The sequence below is a fragment of the Rhinopithecus bieti genome, unplaced genomic scaffold, assembly GCF_001698545.2.
Source record: "Rhinopithecus bieti isolate Rb0 unplaced genomic scaffold, ASM169854v2 scaffold_81727, whole genome shotgun sequence".
Taxonomy (NCBI): domain Eukaryota; kingdom Metazoa; phylum Chordata; class Mammalia; order Primates; family Cercopithecidae; genus Rhinopithecus; species Rhinopithecus bieti.
The window spans coordinates 81416-88561 of NW_016834786.1; the positions used below are offsets into that span (position 1 = coordinate 81416).

The 7146-nt window shown below is 43.7% G+C and overlaps 1 protein-coding gene across 18 annotated transcripts in view; it reads right to left on the reverse strand.

The window, feature by feature from the left end:
- CELF1 (CUGBP Elav-like family member 1) overlaps positions 1–7146 on the reverse strand; it is a 110894-nt gene that overhangs the window by 42857 nt on the left and 60891 nt on the right. For 4 of the 18 annotated variants that reach the window (XM_017865754.1, XM_017865751.1, XM_017865753.1 and 1 more), the window contains exon 2: positions 4557–4596. The exons of 13 other annotated variants lie outside the window; for them this stretch is intronic. The gene's annotated coding sequence lies outside the window, so the exon portion shown is untranslated. Of the gene's footprint in view, positions 1–4556; positions 4598–7146 lie in introns of those variants that run through there. One more of the 18 variants, XM_017865757.1, reaches the window with a different exon arrangement.

Below are 7146 nucleotides of genomic sequence, written 5' to 3' on the forward strand. Positions count from 1 at the left end.
AATAAATAAATAAATAAATAAAAATCAGATAGACATTCCAGCCTTTTCCCACAAAGGAAGCATTAGAAATACAGAGGTGATGGGAGGGGTTATAACCAAGGGTCTGCTGCAAAAGAAGGCCTTAACTTTCCCTCAGCCTCTTTTTATCACCTGTTCCTTTCACTCTGAATGTACTTTCATGGTTTCCTCTTCTCTCCCTGGTTGTCCGTCTGTCTGTTTTCTCTGACTTGAACACTCTCTACTTTTTTTGTTTTTTGTTTTTTGAGACGGAGTCTCACTCTGTCGCCCAGGCTGGAGTGCAGTGGCCGGATCTCAGCTCACTGCAAGCTCCGCCTCCCGGGTTTACGCATTCTCCTGCCTCAGCCTCCCGAGTAACTGGGACTACAGGCGCCCGCCACCTCGCCCGGCTCATTTTTTGTATTTTTAGTAGAGACGGGGTTTCACGGTGTTAGCCAGGATGGTCTCGATCTCCTGACCTCGTGATCCGCCCGTCTCGGCCTCCCAAAGTGCTGGTATTACAGGCTTGAGCCACCGCGCCCGGCCCCATTCTCTACTATTTAAAAGAGCAACAATTCAAAGCCCGATTAAGTGAAGGTAGGAGCAATCAGCCTGCTGTAACATTAAGAACCCAAATCATTAAAAATGATCAATATAGGTAAGAAAAACACTCAACAGAACAGCATTCATTGCATTTAGGATATAGGCATAGTATAAACTTAACAGGAAGATGTAAAACTGGATTAGAAAAGAGAAAGGCTAGCAATCACAGTATGTTTTGCCAAAAGGATGAAAAAGCCAACAAAAGCACAGTTAAGCAAAAAAGCCTAGGTAGTTTATGCAAATGTCTACCAGGGAGTTCTACAACAGGTGAACAGATTTTACACTTCCACCCCAATAATCTAAGGATGTTTGAAAGGGCAATAAAGTGAAGTCTAGTTATATAAGCACAGAGGAGATTAGAAGCTACTACTGAAAAGGGAATCAAAGTCATTAAAAGTCACCATCAATCTATACAAGGGAATTCAAATTGCAAAAATCTAGGGAATGGTCACAACCTCAGACTGCTGCTAGGTGGACTGGGTATTTTACCCCCGAGTTTCTGGCAGTGAGATGATATAAGAGATTAAAAAAGTAAGCAACTGATACTTGAAAATAACCAACTATAGTAACTTAAATTTTTACACAGTACCTTCTTGGACCTAAATTTCATTTCTTAAATTGAGTATTTATAATATAATTGACCATCCTGGCTAACACGGTGAAACTCCGTCTCCACCAAAAATACAAAAATGAGCCCGGCGCGGTGACGGCGCCTGTGGTCCCAGCTACTCGGGAGGCTGAGGCAGGAGAATGGTGCGAACCCGGGAGGCGGAGCTTGCAGTGAGTGGAGATCGCACCACTCACTCTAGCCTGGGCGACAGAGCGAGACTGTCTCACCAAAAAAAAAAAAAAAAAAAAAAAAAAAAAAAAAAATTAGTGGGTCTCCTGAGCTCCCAACCAACTACCTTGCACAGGTAAAATATGCTGACACAAATTGGTAATTATTTCTGTGGTAATTATATTTCACTTGGTGGAAAATGTCTGTTATTGTTACAAAATGTTACAGTTAAGAATAATTTATGGGCCAGGAACACAGGCTCATGCCTATAATCCCAACACTTTGGGAGGCCAAGGTGGGCAGACTGCTCAAGCCCGGGAGTTTGAGACTCGTCTGGGCAACAAAGCAGGACCGACCTCTACAAAAAAATACAAAACATTAGCTGAGTGTGGTGGTGCACACTGTAGTCTCAGTTACTCAGGAGGCTGAGGCATGAGGAGTGACTGGGCCCAGGAGGTCAATGCTGCAGTGAGCCAAGATTGAGTCACTGCACTCCAGCCTGGGCAATAGAACAAGACCCTGTCTCAAAAACAAACAAACAAACAAAGCTAAGTTTTCCATAAGAATCTAGACAATGTAAAAATTTCTGCATGGTGGGAAGGGGGGTTAAAGAAGCAAGAGAAATATTGTAAAAAGAATTTTTCTGGCTGGGCACAGTGGGAAACACCTTTAATCCCAGCACTTTGGAAGGCCAAGGCAGGAGCATCGTTTGAGCTCAGGCAAGACTAGCCTGGGCAACTTGGTGCCATCTCTACAAAAAAATACAAAAAATAGTGAGGCATGATGGTGCCCACCTGTAGTCCCAGCTACTTGTGAGGCTGAAGTGGGAGGATCACCTGAGCCCAGGAAGGTCAAGGCTGCAGTGAGACTTGCTCGCACCACTACACTCCAGCACGGGCAATACAGTAAGACCCTGCCTTACAAAACAAAATAAATAAAACATAAAAAGTCTCCATTTCAGGCTGGGCGTGGTGGCTCATGCCTATAATCCCAGCACTTTGGGAGGCCGAGGTGGGCGGATCACCTAAGGTCAGGAGTTCTAAACCAGTTTGGCCAACATGGTGAAACCCCATCTCTACTAAAAATACAAAAATTAGCTGGATGTGGTGGCGGGTGCCTGTAGTCCCAGCTACTTGGGAGGCTGAGCCAGGAGAATTGCTTGAACCCAGGAGGCGGAGGTTGCAGTGAGCCAACACCACGCCATTGCACTCCAGCCTGAGCAACAGAGTGACACTCCATCACACACACACAAAAAAATTTCCATTTCAAATCTAAAATCACCGTACCAAAAAAAGCACCACGTTTAATAATTTGTTGTGTGCAAGTTGCTTTGCCTGTAAAATTATCACATATGGTATACTGAAAGGATATGACAAAAACATCACCATTTTGAGAACTAAAAAGTTTTCCGTTTCCTCCCCCTATCCTTAATCACAGAAAGACTCTGTACTCAGCACTAGTATAGCCTCAGAGCCTTCCTTGGAGTATCTGTCAGTAACCCTGACCCAACAAAGTCCTGTCAAATTGTGACCACCCTTTCAATCAAGTCATACTTTCAGATCCCACACTAGTTCTGGAACTTAAGTGCATTTCTTAGTTGGTAACAATATACTGTAAGTTTATACTTTATTTAAGCTCCAGTGCTGATTTAAAAACCAGTATGTTAGGCCAGGGGAGGTGGCTCACACCTGTAATCCCAGCACTTTGGGAGGCCAAGGCAGGCAGATCACGAGGTCAGGAGATGGAGACCATCCTGGCTAACACGGTGAAACCCCTTCTCTACTAAAAAAATACAAAAAAATTAGCCAGGCGTGGTGGCAGGTGCCTGTAGTACCAGTTACTCGGGAGGCTGAGGCAGGAGAATGGTGTGAACCCGGAAGGTGGAGCTTGCAGTGAGCCGAGATCATGCCACCGCACTTCAGCCTGAGTGACAGAGTGAGGCTCTGTCTCAAAAAGAAAATAAAAATAAAAAAATTAGTATGTTAGCCAGGCACAGTGGCTCACACCTGTAATCCCAGTACTTTGGGAGGCCGAGGCCAGGGGATCACCTGAGGTCAGGGGTTCGAGACCAGCCTGGCCAACATGATGAAACTCCGTCTCTACTAAAAATACAAAAATTAGCCAGGCGCAGTAGCAGGCACCTGTAATCCCAGCTACTCGGGAGGCTGAGGCACGAGAATCACCTGAACCCAGGAGGCAGAGGCTACAGTGAGCTGAGATCGCGCCACTGCACTCCAGCCTGGGTGACAAGAGTGAAACTCCATCCCCCCCCCCAAAAAAATCAGTATGTTGAATAAATTCTGGTTCAAGAAAGGTATTATTGTCTGTATGGAACCTACTAAGTTCTGTCCTCATCTCTGTTCCAGTGGTGTCCAATCTTTAGTCTTCCTTGTGCCACACTGGAAGAAGAATTGTCTTGGGCCACAAATAAAATACACTAATGATAGCCGATGAGTCAAAAAAAAAAAATTGCAGGCCGGGCGTGGTGGCTCACGCCTGTAATCCCAGCACTTTGGGAGGCCAAGGAGGGTGGATCACGAGGTCAAGAGATAGAGACCATCCTGGCTAACACGGTGAAACCCTGTCTCTACTAAAAGTACAAAACATTAGCCAGGCATGGTGGCGCATGCCTATAGTCCCAGCTACTCGGGAGGCTGAGCCAGGAGAATCGCTTGAACCTGGGAGGCGGAGGGGTTGCAGTGAGCCAAGATTGTGCCACTGCTCTCCAGCCTGGGTGACAGAGCAAGACTCTGGCTCAAAAAAAAAAACCTCATGTTTTAAGAAAGTTCATAAATTTGTGTTAGGCTATATTCAAAGTCGTCCTGGGATACATGCAGCCCACAGGCCGCGGGTTGGACAAGTCTGGTGTAGAGTATTCCTCCCAGCTCCCTCCAACATATACACGTTTACCCCAACAGCTGTAAGAACTAGGCAGTAGCTAGTTTTAGTGGGAGATAAGCCTGCCTTAGAAAATAGCTAAGGAGAAAGAGTTGGAAAAGAGGGCAAAAAAATATTTCTAGCTTCCCAGAGACATACATTTTGCAAATGTTATCCCATAATGTAGAAAAGAAGCCATCACCTTTCTGAAAGCAACTTTTTCATATCTGCATAGCAGGCCTCATGCAAGAAGGTTAAAAAGATAGCCATGGAGCACACCCATTCAGTAGTTAGCCCATACCTGTAGCTTTACACTTCCCTCTCTGGACTATGTCTTCACTCTAAAAAACCAAGGAAAGAAAAATAAGTGGGCCATGCCTAGACATCTCTCATGACTCGAGATATATAGCCTCTTTCCAAAGAAAAGCCCCTTTGTCACCATGGCAGAAGATAAAAATACAGAAGTACTCCTCCTGCACCCTTTTTATTTAATACCTTAAAGATAAGTTGCATTTAATATCTCAAGGCTAATTTTAAAACACCATCAACTTAAACGATGGGGGAAGTAAAATACTAAAAGGCTTAAAAGAGTCTTGCCCTAAAATGTCATAACAAATAGCAAAACAATGACTAGAATTTATGAGGTTGAATTTCAATACATCTAGGTCACCAAAACAATCATTTTTAACATCTGCTTTTGGATGGGAGACTAAGAAAAGCTAACGGCTGTATAATTATTTTAGCAATTAAGGATCATGTTATTAATGTGGAGAGACCACACTATTTCCCCAAAGCAACCTTCCTGAATACATAGGTGCCGGGCATGAAACCCTACAAAAGCAACCAAGTTCCTGCCACCGTAAATGCATCTTGGTGGCTCTAGTGCGGCGGTGAACCACTGAAACCAAAAAAAATCAGAAGATGGGGAAGTTAATTGAAGGTAAAAGCAAACAGAGGAACCACAAAACCAATTGGTTTTATTTTTAAACATTATCAAACAATCTTGCAAGTAAAGACTGATTATATAAAACTGCCCAAATTCCTACGAACTTCCACGTACAACTCCTGCCAGCTGTATTTCTATCTGGCTCTCATTACAGACAATAAACTATTCAAAGTCACCAAGGACAATGTCTACATTGGAAAGTACAAGAATTCTGAAAGACAAAGCCAGACCCAGAACTAACTAGTAAGACACTGCCTATCCTCCCTGAAGACAGAGACATTTCTTAACTGGCATAAAATAGGTGCTAAGTATTAACTTTTCACACAGACTTAATTAGTTTCCAATTTTGCTAATAAAGTAGTGATATGTTCCAATAATTTTAAGGGCAAAGCTTAAACTAATTTTTTAAAAAAGAATTTCCTAAAAGCATTTATTTGCACCTGTCTACACCATCAAAAGTTATCAAGAAAAAAGGAACTTCCATTTACTAAGTTCACAAACTTCATTCAATCCTTTATCATTATGACCATTTAAGGTGAGGACTACCCTAAGGATTCAGATGCTAAGGAAGATAAACTGCCCATGGCTTCTTGGTAGATCTGTCTCTCTAGAGAAATGTGACCATAATTCAGGAGGTACCAACTTTTACTGAGATAGTGTGTCCTGAGAAGGCTCTGTAGTGGTTATCACAGATGGTGGACAGCAAGTTAAATTTCTACTTGTTAAGAGTTCTTCTGGAAGACGTAAAGAGCAAAGAAAAGGCCAGGGAATCACACTTCCCTCCAAATTTTACGTGAAACACAGTTTGAAAAACAGTGTTATTATGTGATTGGTTTTCACAGGCATCACTTCTACCCTCTGAGACCAGACTCAGACTGCAAACTAGTCAGGGAATCTCCAAGATAAAGAGAGCAAAAGGGAGACCTGGAGTTGTTAAGGAAGATCAATACACGAAAGGGTAAGGGACAGGTATCTTAAGTCCAGAGAACACAGCAGCCCTTAGGGGGCTATGAACATTTTAACTGCCAGTCCAACAGAAAGACCAAAAAAAAAAAAATGAATTTAAGAAACAAAACAAACAAACAAAAAACTCCACATAAACAGGGTATCATCCTACTCCTAAGCCACTGAAAGACTTTTTAAAGGAAACCTCAAACACACACACACACACACACACAAAAAATAAATAAAAAACACTGTAATCTTCCACACAGGATCCTCTCACTTGGAGAAAGGCAAATGAATAAATAGTCCAATACACAAAAAAGGTTGTTTGTTCTGGCCGGGCGCGGTGGCTCACGCCTGTAATCCCAGCACTTTGGGAGGCCGAGGCAAGCAGATCACAAGGTCAGGAGATTGAGACCATCCTGGCTAACACGGTGAAACCCCGTCTCTACTAAAAACACAAAAAATTAGCGGGGCATGGTGGTAGGCGCCTGTAGTCCCAGCTAATGGGGAGGCTGAGGCAGGAGAATGGCGTGAACCCGGGAGGTGGAGCTTGCAGTGATCCGAGATTGCACCACTGCACTCCAGCCTGGGCGACAGAGCGAAACTCCATCTCAAAAAAAAAAAAAAAAAAGGTTGTTTGTTTGTTTTGAGACAGAATTTCGCTCCTGTTGTCCAGGCTGGAGTGCAATGACGCGATCTTGGCTTACTGCAACCTCCGCCTACCAGGTTTAAGCAATTCTCTGCCTCAGCCTCCTGAATAGCTGGGATTATAGGCATGCGCCACCATGCCCGGCTAATTTTGTATTTTTAGTAGAGATGGGATTTCACCATGCTGGTCAGGCTAGTCTCGAACTCCTGACTTCAGGGGATCCGCCCACCTCGGCCTCCCAAAGTGCTGGGATTACAGGGGTGAGCCACTGTGCCCAGCCTCAAAAAAGCTGTGTGTGTGTGTGTGTGTGTGTGTGTGTGTGTGTGTGTGTGTATATATATATATATA